The sequence below is a fragment of the Crotalus tigris genome, unplaced genomic scaffold (genome assembly GCF_016545835.1).
Source record: "Crotalus tigris isolate CLP2741 ecotype Arizona unplaced genomic scaffold, ASM1654583v1 scf7180000017940.1788314, whole genome shotgun sequence".
Taxonomy (NCBI): domain Eukaryota; kingdom Metazoa; phylum Chordata; class Lepidosauria; order Squamata; family Viperidae; genus Crotalus; species Crotalus tigris.
In genome coordinates, this window is record NW_024096732.1 from 1,097,006 (window position 1) to 1,117,113 (window position 20,108).

At 46.8% G+C, this 20,108-nt stretch overlaps 1 long non-coding RNA gene across 1 annotated transcript in view; it reads left to right on the forward strand.

The window, feature by feature from the left end:
* The window catches only part of LOC120308697, a 39,351-nt gene extending 21,960 nt beyond the window's left edge, over positions 1-17,391 (forward strand). Inside the window, exons 2-3 of the long non-coding RNA XR_005556903.1 lie at positions 6,738-6,840; positions 16,542-17,391. This is a non-coding gene — a long non-coding RNA (uncharacterized LOC120308697). The remainder of the gene's footprint in view (positions 1-6,737; positions 6,841-16,541) is intronic.
* Positions 17,392-20,108: the final 2,717 nt, after the last annotated feature.

The following is a 20,108-nucleotide window of genomic DNA, read 5'->3' on the forward strand; positions in this document are numbered from 1 at the left end:
CCTCTGATCGGGAGCTACCTAAAGTCAGCTGCCAAGCTTCTGAATTTGGATCACGCGATCGTAGGTCGTAACTGTGAAAACGGTCATAACTCCCATGTTTCAGTGCCGTTTTTAACTTCCAACGAACGATAGTATCTCTTTGTAATGCATATAATTTAATTTGAATCGCTGGGCTGTGTGGAATTTTGCAGTTAAAACCAATTTAATTCCGGGGAGATGGTTACACTTTGGTCCTGGCTCTGCTGATCTCTGGGCTGAAATCTTTCCTTCCCAGCTGCTCCCTCCGGCAACTTGATCCCGGATCCTTAACGTGGAAAAAAAAAAGGCAGCGGACACTCACTCATTCGTCACCCGCCGGCTGGCTTGCAAAGGGCTGAACTTCAGCTCTGGAAAATCTGACTTACCCTTGCAAGGCAAGAAACGGAGAGGGCAGCCAGCAGCTGAAAGGATGGGGGGGGGGTGCCTCTCTGTGTCCGTTTTAGTCGAGGCGCTGGCCTTGTCGGCCAGTGCATTCAGCTGAAAGCCCCCCTCGCCAAGGGGGCACGGCCAGGGATGGTGGGGGTGCATGATGTCCGTCTCGCTGCGCATTCATGTATTTATAATATGTATTTTGGGGATGCTCTGGAAAGAGCCTGGAATGCCACTCAGAGCCCCTCTGTGGTGGGATCCAGCACGGATCTATGGGTTTTTCCTACTTTCTGTAGAAGAGTCACTGAATGATGTATGGGCTCATCCAAAGTCATGTTGCAAAAGGAAAAAGGAATGAGGAGGGAGGAGGAGGAAGAAGCAACGCCCTTCCTTCCTTCCTTCCTTCCTTCCTTCCTTCCTTCCTTCCTTCCTTCCTTCCTTCCTTCTTTTTCCTTTTCTTTTCCTTCCTTTCCTTTCCTTCCCTTCCCTTTCCTCCTCCTCTCTCTCTCTCTCTCCTCTTTCTTTCTTTCTTTCTTTCTTTTTTTTTTCTTTCTTTCTTTCTTTCTAGCAAACCAAGTTGCTGGAGACATGCATACGGTGAATATAAGAAAAGGGATAGGGTTTGGATTCGATAACCAGGCAGCTGGATTTCAGGACTGGATAAAGTTTCAGCTTGAATGGCTAATTTAATCTGAACTATTCCAAAGCTAGTTGGATTTTTGTGCAGACGCTCCCCCTCTTGCTAAAATGGAATAAATTCAGACTGGACCATTCAAACTCGAATTCCCATCAAATCCAATCAATTTCCCTCTTTGAATCAAATCACACACTCTGGGTCGTGGCTGGCTTAAAGCCCCCTGACGCAATTTATAAAGCTTCCATACTGAAGTCCGCCCTGTTTACCCCGGGCTTGTGCCGATGAATTTAGGAACTCCATTTTACATTATGTGGAACTCAGCCCCAATTATTGCTTAACCGCGAGCCAGGGAAGAGAGTGATCTGCCGGTCTTGAATCCTTCTGCCTTTCCCTTGTTTTAAGAGCGAATTTTGCACAGATATTGCTCAAGAGCCTTCCGGATGGATTGCTGATCTGCTGGTTGGTGGCTCAACCTGGCTTAATGAATGACAGGGTTGTGTTTGTGGAACAAAGGAGTTCATAAACTGGGTTCCTGTAATCCACTTAATCATCAACTAGCCCACATCATTTCTCATGCTGGTTTGGAAGGGGCGGAGGTGACCCTGGAGAACATCTCAGGGACATCTATAAAGATAACACGACGGACCGTTTGTTTAGGACTGGTTTGAAGTTAAAACAGCCCCCCAAAAGGGACTCACAATCAGTCCTCGCTCTTCTGACCATCGCAGCATCCCTGCGGTCCCGTGATAAAAATTTGGGCACTTGACCACCAGCGTGTGTTTACCGGGGTCCACGTGACCCCTTTCACAAACCTCTGACCAGCAAAGTTTGCTAAGTGGCAAAAGGTTGCAAAACTGGGGTGCAATCCCCTTAACAACCGCTTCGTTGAGCATCTGAGATTCTGGTCCTAATTGTGGCCCTGAAAACGGAGACTTGTGACCGTTTTTCACACAACTGTGCAGCATCCCCAGGTCACATGAACAAAATTAGGACACTGGGCAACCGGTTCATATTTATGACGGTCGCAGAGTGCCAGGGGGGTCACCGGCCCCCTTTTGTGACCCTCTGAAAAGCAATGGGGAAGCCAGATTCACTTAACAATCTGTCACTCAGTGAGTCACTTAACAACTGTGACAAGAAAGGTTGTAAAATGGGGCAAAACTCAATAATTGTCTCGTGCAGCAACAGAAACCTTCGGCTCAATTGTGGTCATAACTTGAGGACTCCCTATAACAGGCCCGTTTCGTGCTGCTAAGCGAGCAGTTTGCAAAACCCTGAGTATTGCAGTGATGAGGCAGTCCTCGGCTTACGACCACAACTGGACCCAAAATTTCTGTCGGTAAGTGAGACAGTTGTTAAGTGACTCTTGCCCCATTTTGCAACCGTTCCTGCCTACAATTATTAAGTGAACCACCACAATTGTTCCACTAGTAGCATGGCAATGGTGGCTTGGAAGAAGCTTCAGAGCGCGTGCAGAGTGCCTTCTCTTTTGTTGTTGAATAAATCCAGGCGTGCAAAACTATAACATTTTTGACCGTTTTGGCTGGTGCACTAAATATACACCCATAGTCACATCCCACCATGCAGGTAGGATTGTGAGTTTGTGTGTCTATGTGTACATAGAAGGTACATTAGAACTCGGCTCCCCTTACGCACACGCAATGAACACACATACACACACACACACACACGCACACATCTCCTGCCGCACACGAATCGGGCAAGGTTGTCCTTCTCATCAAAATTCAGCACGCTAATAAAATTGCAATTCATTTGCATGCCAGAGTGCGAACGGTTGTTATGGCAACCGCCTCTGGACGCGGGCGCCGAAACCGTGGAGAGATCAAGAGATTGGGAGAAAGTTTTTCAGGCTTATCAACTCCAGCCTGGACTTACCTGGACCCCCCACCGAACTGGGGTGTGCGGTGTACCGACTGAGCCCCTCTCGGGGTGGGGGGTCCACAACACGGCTAGGCCACGGAGAGAGGAACATACCTAAGGCATGAAAACCACCTTTCCTTTCCTGAAGCTGCTCACCTGTCCTTTGCAATCCTTCAAGTTCAAGTTTCTAGCCCTCGTGGCTCGCTTAGCCCACCCTCCGAGACGCAAATTGCTCACCCATTTCTGCAAATTATTTTTTTTTATTCCCAAATTCTGGAAGTTGTACGTGTTTGGAGGATGCCGGGTAGATAAAAGCTGTGATGTAATTAAGATCAGGGTTTGTGGAGACTTCAGCGATGAAGTGGGTCTGCTTCCCCCCCCCCCCGGATTAATTTTGTTCTTCTGTGGTTTCCTTGGGGGTCTCTGAGTTTGGGGGGGGGTCTTCTTGCAGGCGTTTCATGACCCAACTAGGTAACATCGTCAGGGCAGGGAATTTGGGAGCAGAATTTCCGTTGCTAAGCGAATCACGCCCATTTTAAAAAACCTCTTTGCCACAATTGTTAAGAGGATCATCTGGTCGTTAAGTGGATCCAGCTTCCCCCACTGGTTCTGCCTGTCAGAAGCCGGCTGGGAAGCTTCAAAGGGCAATCCTGCAACTGTTGTATATAATGCCAGTTGCCAAGGGCCTGAATTTTGATGACGTGACCGTGGGGATGCCGTGACGGTCATAAAGGTGAGGACCGGCCGTAAGTCACTTTTCCGGTGCAGTTGTAACTTTGAGCCGCCATTAAACAGATGGCCATGGATCACGGATCCCCTGTGCTTTGCGTGCTGACGGAGCCCTTTCAGCAAAATGGGATTATCAGCAGCCTAGAAGAGGGGAGGCTGGGGGGTCCCAAGGCTCCGGGATCAGAAACATCTTTGGCGCTTCGTGGAATGACCATATGAGCCTGCCTTCTGGAGTGGGAGGGAAGGAAAACCACAGAGAGAGAGAGAGAGAGAGAGAGAGAGAGAGAAAGACACACACACACACACACACTCTGCTCAGGGGCAGAGGGAGGAAGATGAAATAGTAGCTGACTTCTACATGCGATGCCCACGCCTGTTCTCTGCAGAATCTGGACCAGGCGTCTTTCTAATCGCAGCTCTGCAGCTCCTGCCACCCCCCCCCCCATGTTCCTCCCAGCCCCACCTGGCAGCAGGTCGCTCCCCTGTGAAAGGAAGAGGAGGGGAAGGGAGCCACCGGAGGGCAGGGGGGGGTTAGAAGGAGGAGGCTGAAAAGGGAGGGGGGAGGAAAGAAGCAAGGAAGAAGATAGGGAGGGAGGGAGGAAGGGAGGGAGGGAGGGAGGGAGGAAAAGGGAGGGAAGGAGAGAGGAAAGGAGGGAGGGAAGGGAGGGAGAGAGGGAAGGAAGGAGGAAGGAAAGAAGAAAAAGGGAGCGAAGAAAGGGAGGGAGGGAGGAAGAAAGGAAGGAAACAAGGGAGAGGAAACAGGATGAAGGGAGGGAGGAAAGAAGGAAGAAGGCAAGAAAGAAAAGAGAGGAAGAAATTGAACAAAGAAGGGGAAGGAAGGGAAGGGAAGAAGAAAGGAGGGAGGGAGGAGAGCAAGGAGGGAGGGATGGACTGGGAGAGAAAAGGAGGAACAAAAAGTAAAGGAGCAAAGAAAGAAGAAAAACAGAGGGGTAGAAGGAGGGAGGGAGAGAGAGAGGAAAGAAGCAAAAGAAGACAGACAAAGTCAGCTCCCTCTGCCGCCATAGCTAAGATGCATTCTTGAACCAAAGGATGAATTCCCAAATCCCTCCATTAAAACAGAACAGCCAACAAATTCCCAAAGAACTTGGCCAAAGTCTTTCTCTTCCAAACCTGAGGAAGGAAAGAAGGGTCTGGGATTCCTGGGGTTGGTTTTAACCAATTGTGAAAGTGTGTGTGTTTTGGCAGGGGTGTGTGTGTGAGTCTGAGTAGAGGGCAATGGGATCTGGAGGGTAAGAGTGGGATTGTGGCACTTCAGCTATTTTCCCAATCAACATTTGCCATTCCCTTGCATGCTGGCTAGTATTTGCCTTGTTGTAAAATATTCAGTGTTTCTCAACCTTGGAGATCTGACTGGGGATCCTAAAGTTCCCAAGGTTGTGAAAATTCAGAATAGAGTTGGAAGGGACCTTGGAGGTCTTCTAGTCCAACCCCCGGACAAGTGGCTGTCCAGTTTCTTCTTAAAAGCCTCCTGTGATGGAGCACCACCACTTCTGGAGGCAATTGTCCTCACTGTCGGGAAGTTTCTCCTTAATTCCAGGTTGCTTCTCTCTTTGATCAGTTTCCAACCATTGTTTCTCATCCTTCCCTCTGGTGCTTTGGTAAACAACCTGGCTCCCTCTGGCTTGTAGCAGCCCTTCAGATACTGGAACGCTGCTATCATGTCTCCCCTATTTCTTCTTTTCTCTAGACTAGTCAAACACAAGTCCCGCAGCCGTTCTTCCTATGTTTTAGTCTCCAGGCCTTGGATCATCTTAATTGCTCTTCTCTGAATTTTTTCTCAAAGTCTCAACCTCTTTTTTGTATCCAGAACTGGATACGGTATTCCAGGTGTGGTCTTACTAAGGATGTGTAAAGCGGAAACACTGGTAAAAATAAAAATGGCAAGGAAAAGGACAAAGAAACGATAGGAAAGGCGCCCAGCCAGTTGCTGTTTGCATCTCTGTACTGGCCAGTTAGGTTCGCAAAATGGATTTGTTAGAATTTATTTGGCAACAAGGTGAACTCACAAACTGACTGGAAACAGACAGGAAAAAAAAACACAGAATAATTTTCTATCTGGAACTAATAAAGACATGATGGAGGCACCAATTTGGGGAAGTGAATGGAAAATGTGGCCAGGCTCCATCTAAAGATGAGACTGGAATCGCTTAGATAAACTCTCAAGAAAATCCAAGAATTGGGAAAAAAAGTTATTGACAAAACTTAGGAAGCCATGACCAGAAAAATCCAGCAATTTCAATTAAGCATAAACCAGTCTTATTTATGAGGTTTAATCTTTTTTCAATTTCACCTTTCCCGATTAAGAACGTGCGTGCCTTTTGGGCTGGGTTGACTTGTTTTCATCTGTTCTTTAAAAAACGTATTTATTGGTTATATTGATATTGAACAGCAAGATAGAAATAAATAGAAATATCTACAAATAGTTCTCAACTGACAACTACAATTGACCCCAAAATTTCTTTTGCTACGAAAGGCAGTTGTTAAGTGAGGTGACCCCTTTTATGACCAGTCCTCTCACTTATGACCATTGCAGCATCCTGTGGTCAGCTGATCATGATTCAGCTGCGTTGCAATTATTGTGCATTTACAATGGTTGCAGCATCCTGTAGTTGCCATTTTGCTAGCTTGCCTCCCAGAGTTGTGGATGCTCCATCACTGGAGGTCTTCAAGAAAACATTGGACAGCCATTTGTCTGGAATGGTATAAGGTCACTTGCCTTGGGTTAGACTAGAAGACCTCCAAAGTCCCTTCCAGCCCTAGGATTCTATGATGAAGTGTTGGAGCACCCACAACTTCTGGAGGCAAGCCGTTCCACTGATTGATTGTCCTCACCATCCAGAAGTTTCTCCTTCATTCCAGGTTGCTTCTCTCCTTGGTTAGTTTCCATCCATTGTTTCTTGTCCTGCCTTCAGGAGCTTTGGAGAATAAGTTGACCCCCCTCTTTTTGTGGTAGCCCCTCAAATATTGGCAGACTGCTATCAATGTCACTTCTAGTCCTTCTCATTGACAAGCTAGATATACCTAGCTCCTTTAATCATTCATTGTATGGTTTGGCCTCCAGGTCCCTAATCGTCTTGGTTGCTCTTCTCTGCACTCTTTTGAAGAACATGAAAACTCAAAACGAGCTGAGTCAGACGAGGAATGCTGACCTACGTTGAAGAAAGGTAGGTGTGGAACGGGAGGCAAAGAAAGAAAAAATTAAGCTGCTGCTTAGGAAGACCGAGGACATAAACAAGAAGAAGCAGGATGGCCGAGCCATCTTCTCTCCATCTGTTTCCAAAGAAGGTCTGCTACAATTGCAATATATCTACCCATCTCCTGATCCTTTCTCGGTTTAGTTGCAAATCTTTGAGAGCGATCCAAGGCGCGTTAATTATTTTCAGATGTCCTCAGAGCAAAAGATGCAACGAATGTGGCTTTGTTTAAAAGTTTGGAAATCTGGAGTTTGCAGCCAGCCAATCCACCAAGTCCTCCTCCAGGCCAGAAAGCTGGAATTTTGCTGAAAAGTGTAGGAGATAACTTCTATTTCATGGATTGTCTTTGTGGTCACCAAAGTTCTTGAAAGTCTACTGCCTTTGACAATCTGCTTGCTGGTACGTCCCCACCCAAGAAACCCCACATTCCAGTCCAGGGTTAGTTGCCTCTTGTAGACCATCAATATCAAAAGACCTCCCAAGCTGAGGACTTTAGCATTATCGTCCTTGGCTGGACTTGCGACTTTCTCAAGGGGCGGATTTTGAGATGCTTCCAGGATCTGATCTTGGTGCATTCTTGGTATGTTCTGATCTGCCTCTCTTCATAAATCTCTGTCTACAATAATGTTTGTTGACCTTGGCAGCTTGAAAATAAGATGGGTGGACTTCAGTTCCCACAATTCCCCCTGCTGGCCAGGGAATTGTGGGAGCTGAAGTCCGCCCATCTTTAAGTTGTCCAGGCTGGAGTCCAGCTTTTCTCCACCCATTATAATGGCTTTCAGATGGCTGGTAGCCACCCCTTCAGCCTATGGTGATCACACTCGCTGAGGGTGATGGGAGTTGCTGTCTCTTGGCTGTCCGTTTTCCATGTTGTTGGCAGCTCTTGAAGTCGGAATTTTTTTTTTTTCCAGGCTGCAATACCCCTTGAGGCTGCGAAAGAATTATCTACACAGCAAAGCAACGGGCTTTTATTATTTTTTTTACATTTTCCAAAATTGCCATGTTCCAAAGCTTCCCCCCAATTAAAGGTTTCCCACTCAGGCCCTTTTTCCAGACAATGAGGGGCCAGCGCGTGACACCCTGAAATCCTCTTTTCCTTTTAAAAGCAAATCTTCTTTCCTCAAACTTGAATGAGAACCGGTTTGGGGGGGGGGGAATAGAAGAATTTTTCTGCACGGTTTTACCCGTAACATATGGTTCTTTTCTCGCCATTTTCCCTCAATTTACATAACGTACATGATATTTTCATAATATTTACATAATATTTACATACGAGACTCAACCAAAAGTGCCTGCATTTTCCTGCCAATCACCTTCCTCTCTTGGTTAGACAGCTCCATTCCCTGATGAGGCGATCGACACAAAACACAATTTCCCCCGTGTAATAATCTCTTTCGGCAAACATCCACTCTTGCAGCCCATTCTTATCAGGCAGTCCTCGACTTACGACCGCAATGGAGCCCAAAATTTATGTCGCTAAGCGAGATGTTTGTTAAGTGAGCTTTGCCCCATTCTACGACCTTCCTTGCCACAATCGTTAAGTGAATCGCTGCGGTGGCTCAGTTAGTGACACGGTCGTTAAATTGACTCAGTCTTCCCCCTTGACTTGTCAGAAGGTCGCACAAGGGGATCGTGTGACTCCGGGATGCTGTGACCGTCGTAAATGTGAGTCAGCTGCCAAGCGTCTGAATTTTGACCAAGTGACCGTGGGGATGCTGCACCCGTCGTCGTATCTGTGAACACCTAGTCATAAATCACTTTTTTCAGAGTTGTTATGACTTGAAATGGCCCACAAATTAATTGTTGTAACTCAAGGACAATTAACCAGTGGGACAAATTGCCTTTGGAAATGGTGGGTGCCCCCAACACTAAAAGCTTTTAAGAAAAAACTCAACAGAAAATTATGGGTCTCCTGCGAGAGCAGGGGGTTGGACTGGATGACCTCCAAGATCCTGTTACTATTACTGTCGACTCCCTGTATTTACAGGTATTTGCCTGTATTTATGGGTATCTGTATTTACAGGTAGTCCTTGACTTACAACACTGGGTTTTGAGAGAACTCAAGGGGAGGGTCACTGAATAGCCTTGGAATAAGCGCTCTTCCCCCCCTCCCGTTTTAGGTCTTGTAAATTGAAAGTGAGGTCTCCCAACCAACATTTGCTCCCGGGAGTATCGCCTTCCCCTTCTCCTCCCAGCCGATTCTTTTTCTTCAAGCAGTTCTTTGAAAGAGTTTTGTTCTCTCTCGGCGCTGACATCTGAGCAGCGGAGTGACCCCCATCTCTTTTTACGAGGTCACCCCCTTACTTTTGATCCTTCCAGCTGTTAGGACTTTGTCTCGGGCTCTGCCGCCCGCCTTCCGCCTCTTGGGCTTTTGATCTTGGGTTTGGCTTCTTGCTTTGCTTAGTTCCCCTAAAGGAGGAGGAGGAGGAGGAGGAGGAGGAGGAGAAGCAATTCCTTTAGACCCCAGAAAACGCCCATTCAGAGGCTCTTCCAGTTGGTGGCAATTTCGCAACTGGTGACCCCCCCCTTCTGCTAGGGCGACTATTTGGTCATAAGGGTAAAAAAACGGTGGTAAGTCACTCTTTTACAGTGCCATTGTAACTTTGAAAGGTCACTAGGCAAATCAACTACATGTAGTTGATAAGCTTTGTTCTGTTTCAGAGGATGCTGGGGAAGTCAAGAAGGAATTTTTGGAAATGGGTGGAATCCGGATTGCTTTCCAAATGCAACGGGGGAACTCTCCCTCTTAGAGAGGGTCTTAAATGCCCTTGCCTGGATATGCAGGTTGATCCCAAAACCCATAACTCCCAGCCAACTGCCCTCTGCTGGGAAAGAAACCTCAGACTTGTAGTCTTACTCTACCTGGAAGGTTGGAGAAGATGCTTTTAGATCAGTGTTTCTCAACCTGCACAAGCTTCGGATGTATGGACTTCAATCCCCAGAATTCCCCAGCCAACATGTTGAGGTCCACACATCTTTTGTTAAGTTTTCCCCCCTTGGGGTAAAATTGATTGAGAAAGCGTTAATGCAACTTACAGTAATAGCTGCACCCTCATTACCATCATCGTCATCGTGATTAGTCTTATTATTACTCATTTTAAAATTTTTTAATCTTTTCCACAAAACAAGCCAGAGCTTGTAGGCATGGATAGGATTGTGCTCCAAATCGCCCTGTTTCTATCCAGTGTGAGTTTTCCTTCCAAACTCTGTTCTTCTCTTTTCCGGCTTCCATCTCCAAATGGTTTTATTTTAATTAAAATTCTTCTTCTTCTTCTTCTTCTTCTTCTTCTTCTTCTTCTTCTTCTTCTTCTTCTTCTTCTTCTTCTTCTTCTTCTTCTTCTTCTTCTTCTTCTTCTTCTTCTTCTTCTTCTTCTTCTTCTTCTTCTTCTTCTTCTTCTTCTTCTTCTTCTTCTTCTTCTTCCTTCTTCTTCTTCTTCTTCTTCTTCTTCTTCTTCTTCTTCTTCTTCTTCTTCTTCTTCTTCTTCTTCTCCTTCTCCTTCTCCTTCTCCTTCTCCTTCTCCTCAACTGTGGAAAGAAAGGTTAGAAAAAAAGAGAGACAGAGAAAGCAAAACAGAGAGAGAAATAGAAAGAGACAGAAAGACAGAGACAGAGAAAGAAAGTGAAAGACAGAAAGAGAGAAGGGTACAGACAGAGAGAGAGAAAGAGAAAAAGAGACAGAGAAAGAGAGAAAGGGACAGAGAGACAGAAAGAGGGAGGGGGGAGAGAGAGAAAGAGAGAAAGTCAGAAAGAGAGACACACAGAGAGGGGCAGAATAAAACTCAGCAGGTGGGCGGGCAGGCCAAATGGGCAACAGGGATGGAGAGAATGTGAAAAAGAGCCAAAGGAGGATAATAAAGAAAATGAACAAATAGGTATATCCACATGCAAATAGGCATGTCTCTTCTCCACCCCCCCACCCACCCCCCCAAAACAAATACGTGTCCAGGGAAAGGCGCACGAAGATGGGAAGCGAAAAGCTCCTTGAGCCAACCCCGTTGCTATGGCAGCGAGGAAGAGGAAACGGCAGCAGAAAAAGCCAGGATGCGCCAAGCCTGCCGGAGCGCGAGAGGCTGCTGCAAGGCAGCGAACGGCACGGCAGCCCCCCCCCCCCCGCCTTCCTCTCCGCTCACTGCCCGCCTGCCTGCGGGAGAGGGTTACCAAGAGACCAGGATGAAAAGGCCCCTTTTCACGCCTCCTCCTCCTCCCGCTCCACCGTCTTTGCCCCTGCTCATTAAATTCCCGGGGACCCCAATCCGCCTGACTCCCGTGGCGCTGGTGGAAAGAAAGGAAAGAGGTCCTGCTATTCAGCAGACGGGCGAAACCCAGGCACAACAGCAGGGGGAAAAAGCCACTCAAGAGCAGTCCTCATACTTACGACCGTCACAGCATCCCCCACGGTCACGTGGTCAAAATTGGGGCGCCTGGCATGTATTAAGGACGGCCGTTGTATCCCAGAGTGATGTGATGACTGTTTTACGACCTTCCCAACCAGCTTCCGACAAGCAAGGTCAATGGGGAAAGCCGGTTTCACTTAACGACTATAATTGACTGAACAACTGCCGTGTTTCTCTTAATAATCGTGGCAGGAAAGGTTGCAAAATCAGGCGAGCCTCCCTTAACAATCGCTTTGCTTAGCCATACTGAAATAGGACGTGAATGTGCCATAAAGGAAATAAATAATAATGCTTAGCCACGGAAATCCTGGTCTGGGGTGTGATGGGTGTAAGTCAAGGACTACCTGTGATTTAGTCATGACTTGGAGAAGCCATGAGAGAGCAATTAGTGGTGAAGGAAGGAATGAGTGCTTAAAACGGAGCTGGAGAAGAAATTGCAAATTCCAGAAATTGAAGGATGGGTGAGAAAGAATATCAAAGCAATCCAGCATTGATCTTGTTTAGCATAAGATGGGAGAGAGAGAAACAGGACAAGGAGACACAGATGGAAATTAACCAAGGAGAGAAGAAACCTAGAACTAAAGAGGAATTTCCTGACAGTTAGAACAATTCATCAGTGGAACTACCTGCCTCCAGAAGCGGTGAATGCTCCAACGCTTGATGTTTTTAAGAAGAGACTGGACAGCCATTTGTCCCTTCCAGCTCAGTTATTCTGTTCTGTTCGGTTCTGAAAATCTACCCCTTCCTTTGACTTGTATCAAGGATTCCCAACCTTGGCAACTTTAAGATGGGTGGACTTCAACTCCCAGAATTCCCCAACCGGCCCTTAATGGCTCCTTCCAACTCTGCGACTCTGTGAGTGGGCAACCCACAGACAAGGAGATGTTAGCAGGAAAAGTAAGAATTTGCTCTTGAGTTACAGGAGGTCCATTTTCTCCAAGGAGATGTCCTCCATCATGCCGGAACCTCAATTCCCAGAAGTCCATGCGGTCTGGGGAATTCTGGGAATTGAACTCCACGCATCTCAAAGCTGTCAAGGCTGGAAGCCCTGGCCCTTCACCAAAGTGAGTTGGAAGAAGTCAGCAGACCGTTTTTCAAACTCAGTAGTTCCGCCTCTAGCAACAGACCAGGTAATCTTCCATCACTGGCCCCTGAATCTCCTGCCTTCCATCTCTCTCTGTCTTCTGGAAATGGTCATCCATCAAATTCTGCAGACTGACAGGCCAGACTCCTGGTCAGTTGGCAACTTTCTCTGCTCCACTGCACGCTGTCTCGCTCACCGATGTCTCTCAAGCACTTGCCATTACCACATCAGGTTGCAATATCTGATCACTCATCCTGCAGCTTGGCAAACCAATTGCTCAGTTAATAGGCCGCTGACACAGTAAATCCCAGTTATTGCCGGTGCTTCCGATCTCCTTCTGCACAGCTCTGACCATCAACCTTGCAGTGTTCATTGATCAGACACTTAATTGCATGTATTCTGTTTTGTTCCTTACATTCGTCTTTGCAAGGGGAAAAGTCCTGGGGCGGAAGAAGCCTGTGGAAAAAGAAGCATCCCTCTCCTGATCTGTTTCTTGAAAACTCCAGCTAATCAGGAAGAAGAAATCAAAGAGCTTCGATCAATAAGAGCTGCAGATGTGACCCTCTTCCTCCTCCTCCTCCTCCTCTTCTTCTTCTTCTTCTTCTTCTTCTTCTTCTTCTTCTTCTTCTTCTTCTTCTTCTTCTTCTCCTCCTCCTCCTCCTTCCCCTCTTCCTCCGCCTCTTCTTCTTCTTCTTCTTCTTCTTCTTCTTCTTCTTCTTCTTCTTCTTCTTCTTCTTCTTCTTCTTCTTCTTCTTCTTCCTTCTTCTTCTTCTTCTTCTTCTTCTTCTTCTTCTTCTTCTTCTTCTTCTTCTTCTTCTTCTTCTTCTTCTTCTTCTCCTCCTCCTCCCTCCTCAGCTATGGAAAGAAAGGTCATAAAATGGGGCAAAACTCACTTAACAACTATCTCGCTTAGCAACAGAAATGTCGGGCTCAATTGTGTTCGTAAGCCGAGGACTACCTGCGCTAGATAGACATTCTTCTGTTTTAATTCATCTGTCTTAATCTGTCTCTAGATTATTTCTAGAGCTTCGGGCGACCAAGGTGTAGGTTCAGTTTTTTAAAAAAAAACAACTACAAAGGATCGTCTTGTTTTCAATTTATAATTTGCACGTTTGCTTCATCTGCTTGGTGAAACAATATCCTGCCTTTCAAATCACGTCTCTCTTTCGCGGAGCACAACTCTTGGCGATGAAACATCTGTGCGTGGTTTTCTTGCTAGCAGTATAGGAATGGTTCACCTTTACCTTATTTCCTGAATCTTCTGTGGACATCTCCATTTAGGTTGCAGCCCTACGATTTATGAATGGTCGCCCACTCGGGTATTCATAAATCTATTCATGCTCAGCTTTTTCTGAGAAATCGGATGAGGTCAGTTAGCAACTGCCACTGGCTGAGACCACCACCCTAGGCAGCACATAGAGCATAGAACCTTGGACTGGAAGGGACCTTGGAGGTCTTCTAGTCCAACCCCTTGCACAAGGCAGGAGGTCTTGTACCATCCTGGTCAAATGGCCGTCCAGTCTCTTCCTGAAAATCTCCAGGGATGGAGCACCCACAGCTTCTGGAGGGAAGCCGTTGCTTCTTGTCCTGCTTTCAGGAGCTTTGGAGACAAGATTGACCCCCTCTTCTTTGTGGCAGCCCTTAGATATTAGAAAGATTAGGGGAGACGTGATAACTGTCTTCCAGCACTTGAGGGGTTGTCACAGAGAAGACGGGTTGACTTATTCGAATAAATGAGGAGGAGTCGAAGAACTGTGGGGTCCTTGGTGCTCTTTGAGCTGCATGGAGGAGGAGGAGGAGGAGGAGGAGGAGGAAGGGGAAGCAATGTATTCCTCTCTTATTTCAAACTCTTCTTGTCTTTCTTCACAAACCGAAACAAGAAGATGAAAGAGTTGGGAAGGAGGAGATAAAAAGGAAGGAGAAGGTGGAGATAAATAAAGAGGAGAAGGAGGAGATAAGAGGAGAAGGGGAAGAAGAGAAGGAGAAGATGAAAAGGAAGAAGGAAGAGAAAAAAGAGAAAGGGAAGGAGCTTGTCCCCCTCCTTCTCCTTCTCTTCTCTCCCCTCTTCCCAAATCCCCAAACCCCCAAATCTCCTCTCCTTGCCCAACAATGCCACGAACCCCCCACCCACCTTGGTTGCTCATCGGCCTAACGGGGGAGGGGGCACCCAGCCTGGGAGGGAGCAGCAGCCAGCCAGGAGTTAAATTGCTTCTCCCCCCCCCTGCAATTGTGTCATCCCTCTGGGGACCCCTCCCTCATTTTTGCCAGCCAGCTGCCGAAGGGAGGGAGGGAAGAGCTGCTGCTTCTCATTCGGCCTCACTCCGCTTCGGAAGCCACACCAGACAGCTGTGCTCTCCTCGTGGCCCTGCAGATGGATGGAAAACAGGATGACCCTGTGTGTGTGTGTGTGTGTGTCTTCCTGAGAGAGCTCTGGATTTGTGTCTCTGGGTGCGTGCGCGTGTGTGTGTGTGTGTGTGTGTGTGTGTGGAGGATGCCATCTCCTTGTCTAATCCATCAGCAAAGCACCCCTTCTAAGCAATTTGGCAACCCGCCGTTCTTTCCTTCTTGATGTTGAGCTGTGTGGAGCTCTTTAATTGGTAACACAACACCAGTTGGGTGCTTGGCTGTGCCATGCACATGGGTGTGTGTGTGGAGGGTTGCTGGATTCCAGGCACTATTCAGGCTTCTTTTCATAACAATCCATCAGAATAGAGCTGGAAGGGACCTTGGAGGTCTTCTAGTCCAACCCCCTGCTCAGGCAGGAGACCCTGCCCCATTCCGGTCTCTTCTTAAAAGCCTCCAGGGATGTCTGGAGGCAAATTGTTCCACTGACGCACATTTATGACGGTTGCAGTGATCCCACCGTCTGACAAGCAAAATCCACGGGGGAGACAGAATCATTTAGCAGCGATTCACTTAAGCAAGAAAGGCTGTAAAATGGGGCAAAACTCAGTTAACAAATGTTTGGCTGAGCCACGGTAATTTGGGGGGTCCGTTGGGTCTTAACTTGAGGACTCCCTGTAAGGGCTTTGAACTCTGAAACAGTGCAGCCTTTTCCGCTCTTCCCTAAAAGCGCCCTCTAATTTTTCTGGTTTCCAAAATAAGATGTGGCTGCTTTCACTGTCTCTTCCCTTTTACCCAGGGCAGTTCCTTAACTCAGCTCCGTGTTCCTTCTTCCCCTTTGCAGCCAACCCTCAGAACAATGTTGGTCTGCTCAGGTATTTTCTTCCAACTCATTTCAAAACTCGCCAGGATCAATGTATATATCACCATGGCGACCGGCTCTTGATAGTCCTAACTTAATGCAATTACCGGGATGTGTTGATAGGGTTATCTTAGGGGTAGTTGAGATATTAATTGATATAGCCCTATCTTAATCCGTTTTCTCCAGCAATCATCTGGAGGTAGAGGGCAGAATGAAACTCCTGCCATGATTTCACAGCCCGGGAGAAAAATAAATAATTTTGGCTCCCTTCTCGGCTAGAGACCCTCCTGGATGTGACTTGGAATGATTGAAAGGCAGCTAGCTGAGCGAGTCTTTGGGCATTAATTCACCCATAGAAACCCCTCTCCCTGCCCATGGAATCCAAATGTAATTTTAGAAATTATGTAAGTAATTGGGGTTCCAGAAAACAAAATGGGAGCTTGAACAGTACAATATTATTTCTAAGGATGATTTTGGACTCTATGGGAACTTCAAAGGGCTATAGGTGATAGGGAGAGGAGGCTGTTTGCGGGGGGGGGGGGGGGCTCTTTAATCCCTTTCACCAAGAATGAAGAGAGGAGACAAAAAAAAGGAGAAAGCAGAGAAAAACAAATGTATCTTACATACACGGATTTTATTATGAAGGGGAAGGAAGGAAGGAAGGAAGGAAGGAAGGAAGGAAAGAAGGGGAAGGAGGGAGGAAGGAAGGGAAACATAAGAGAAAGAGGGAAGGGTAGGAAGGAGAGAGAAAAAAGGGGGGAGGGAAGGGGAAGATAACTTGTTGAGGAGAGGGCTGTTTTGGGGTTGCCTTCAAAACAGAGAACTAGAAACATAAACCCTGTTGAAGAGAGAGGCATTTCTGAACTCTCCTACAGAGGACTAGAATCGCTAACTCTGTGAAAAAGGAGGCCATTTTCTGACACTGCTAGAAAAAAAGTGTGCTACTTAACGACCTCACAGTCAAGTTTTTCTGTCTTTCTCGTTCAAGAAACCTAACGTCTGTCGGAGAGAGAACACTGATTCCTCCCTTCCTTACAGAGGACTAGACACTTAAAGCTCACTGAAGCCCTCTGAAGGAAGAGCTGTGTCCTGGTCCATTCCGCAAGGAACAGAACAGAACAGAGTTAGAAGGGACCCTGGAGGTCTTCTAGTCCAACCCCCTGCTCTCCCGGCTCCTTGAAGAGCAAGCTGCTTTCGGACTTTCCTGCAAAGAGGGGAGTGGTAAGTGGAAATCTTTGGGGTGTGGGGCTGGGGGGTCTTCCTGCCCCGGTGCGAGGGTAGAACTATTCGAGCCCATCAGGGTCCTGGCAGCCCTTCCCTCCCCTTGGATGCCAGAGCCAAGGCGCAGAAACCAGGCGCGCCTCTCTTGTGCAAGCGCCAGCCTGCCCTGCACGGCAGAAGAATGTGCTCCAAGGGGGAGGAAGCCATGGAGCTGGTTCCCCCCCTCCCTCCCTCCTCGCAGCCTGGCACGCCTCCTCCTGTGGGCTGCCTCTTCCAGGCAGAACTTTGCCGAAGCCGCCTGTCTCCAGCCGGGCCTCACCGCCTCCCTCAGCTTCCTCATTCCCAGCAATCCGGTTGCACAAGAGGCCTCAGCAACGGACAGGATGAGGGCGAGGCTGAGAAAGGAGGGGGGGGAAAGGAGGGGCAGCACCAGAGAAAGCAAAAATGAGCTTTCTTTGCTCTTTGCAAGGAGAAAAAGAATGGGGGGGGTCATGCACTGTTCACTGGACCGGCTCCCCACCAGAATGCAAGATTCAGGGGAGGAAACCGGGAGTCTGTCTTTCTTTCTTTCTTTCTTTCTTTCTTTCTTTCTTTCTTTCTTTCTTTCTTTCTTTCTTTCTTTCTTTCTTTCTTTCTTTCTCTCTGTTCTCTTTCTTTCTTTCTTTCTTTCTCTCTTTCTTTCTCTCTTTTCTTTCTTTCTTTCTCTCTCTCTCTCTCTCTTTCTTTTCTTTCTTTCTTTCTTTCTTTCTTTCTTTCTTTCTTTCTTTCTTTCTTTCTTTCTTTCTTTCTTTCTTTCTTTCTTTCTTTCTTTCTTTCTTTTTTCCCTTCCTCCCCTCCCCTCCCTCTGGCAGATCTAAGTTGCAAACCTTTGGACAACTACTAGGGGGCAAATTGAAAATGCTGCTGCCCTCTAGAGTCTATTAGGTGTACTGCAGCCCAACCTTGGAAGTCAAGTACATTATTTTCACATCCTTGATCCACAAACACCCCTCGCTATCTGGTACAGAACAAAATCAAGAAAAGTTTGAGTTTCTTTCTGGTGCTTTCTTCAGTCTATGGACATGCAGCTTCTTCCTTCTCCTCCTCTTCTCATTTCTCCCTCAAGGTCAGCCCTGAATCCCTACTCACCACTGTGCTTTAGTCCTTGCCCCAAGAGGCACAGAAGGCAAAAAGCAGGGTGCTTGAAATGGTTAAGTGGGAAAGACCTTGGGAGATGGGAGGAAGAGTTGCAGCCTAGGGAACGGTCAGATAAGATATAACATAGCCCAGAGCTGCATAATGGCTGGAGAAAGAAGCTCAGGCTGGACCCTCCCTAGTTTCTCAGGCCGTAAAAGAGGCAGGAGGAGAATTGTGCTTGTGCTTTCAGACTTGTCAGACTCTGGTAAGGTAGCCTTACAATCCAGTCGAATTCACTTCTCTAGTCACGCTTCCTGCCTGGTCTCTATTTGGGAAGTCCAGCACTGCTTCACAGGATGCTGCTGGATCCCCAACCCCTCCCCCCCCCCAAAAAAAAAACGTGCAGGATGGAGGGCCTCCTGCAGCCCCACCTCGCTCTTTGAAGAAGCCTCTCTGACGTCCCTCATCCCAGGCCTGGCAGTAAATGATGTGGTGGCTGAGCAGGGAATTGGATGGAAACAACGGAGAGCAGAGGAAAGCAAAGGAAACCCAGCAGAGAATGGGAGGAAGTGATCTTGCAGGGCCAGGCATCCGATGGAGAAACTGGCCCAAGAGATGCAGGATGCAGATGGTGAGGATCAGAACTCAGCTTCCCCACCCAGGCAAGGAAGGAAGGAGGTGATGAGGCGGCTTCAGAGCCAAAATCCGCGTTCCTGGGTCTTGAAAATGGAGCCTACCACTCCGGTCCCTTGCATGGGCGATCTTTGAGATGGCTTCTTTCTTCACACCTCTACTGCTGTTTTGTGTTCCTATCTTTCCATCATTCTGCACACTCCTGGACAGCTCCTGTGTTCTGTTCTGGACAAGCTCTTGGTAGATTCCGTGTCTCGGGGTCGAATGGAAACATGGAAAGCTAGAAAAGAAATTATCCAAAATATTCTATGGACTGGGCCAAGAAAAATGGAGATTTTTTTTTTTACAAGCTTTTCACCCGAGCCTTTCCATCACTAAAAGAAAAACGATAAAAGAGCAGAGCAATTTCTCTGCATTGTTTTCATGAAATTGAGAGTAAGAGAGAGAGAAAGGAAGGAAGGGAGGGAGGAAAAAAAGAGAGAAAGGGAGAGTAAAAGAGAAAGAGAAAAAAGAAAAAGGAAAGAGATAGAAAGAGACAAAGAAAAAAGAGAAAGAGACACAGAGAGAAGGAGAGACATATGAATAGCCATTCTGAACTGTGAGAAAAAGAGATAGAAAGAGACAGAGTCAAAGAAAAAGAACAAAATAGAGAGAGAGGGAGAAAGATCTGGAAGAAAAATAAATGTTGGAGCATTTTTTGGGGTGGTGCCTGAAGGGCCCTCCGAGAGTCTGTTTGGCCCTTGATTAAAACATTCCTTTTCTTCCAAATTTGAAATATTACTTTCCATTTTTAACTATGTGCTTTATGGAGAGTTTTATCTTTATTCCTTTCCTGGGCTACTATTTCTTCATATTCTATTTTTTCCCCTTTAGTTTCAATGCTATTTTTCCCAACTACAAAAAGGCATAAATAAATTAGATTTTAGGTGAGGAATGCTTTTTGCTGGGGTGTGCATGTGTGTGTATCCACACATGTAAATGACAAACATTCCCCCCCCCTTCACCCAGAAATTCAGAATGGCTATTCCTGTGTACACAAACCTCTCACTTATGTTAATCTCACAGATAGTGACACTCCATCCCCCCCCAAAGCAATTGTATCAGTTACACAAAGGTATTGTGTCACCCCCCCAAATTAGAAGCTGAATTTGAGAAGGCTTAGGCAAAAATCAAAAGTGGATTTATGCAGTGAAGAATTCCCAGTTCAGATTTGCTATTAAAATTAATTCATGGACTGAGCACAATTCAAAGAAGTCCATTATTTCTTAAGGTTTATGGATCATCTTTCACACTCAAACCCACTAAACTCACAACTTTCCACCCTGGATCTCACGAACTAAACGCTTCTAGTAAATCCAAATTTTGTTTGCTTCTCCAGTGGCGGTTGGTTGCAAGAGATAACTCTGTAAGAGAGAACTCTTATGTAAATAGGCCTGACATGGGATGCTGGAACAAGCCAGATAAATGAGTGGGGAATTTCAGGAAAAAAGAGGAAGGTGGACAGTTGCAGATTTGAGAATCTCTGGAGCTAACAGTTGCAAACCCTGCAGTTTGATTCAGTTTCAACTGGCTGTTGTAAATCGGT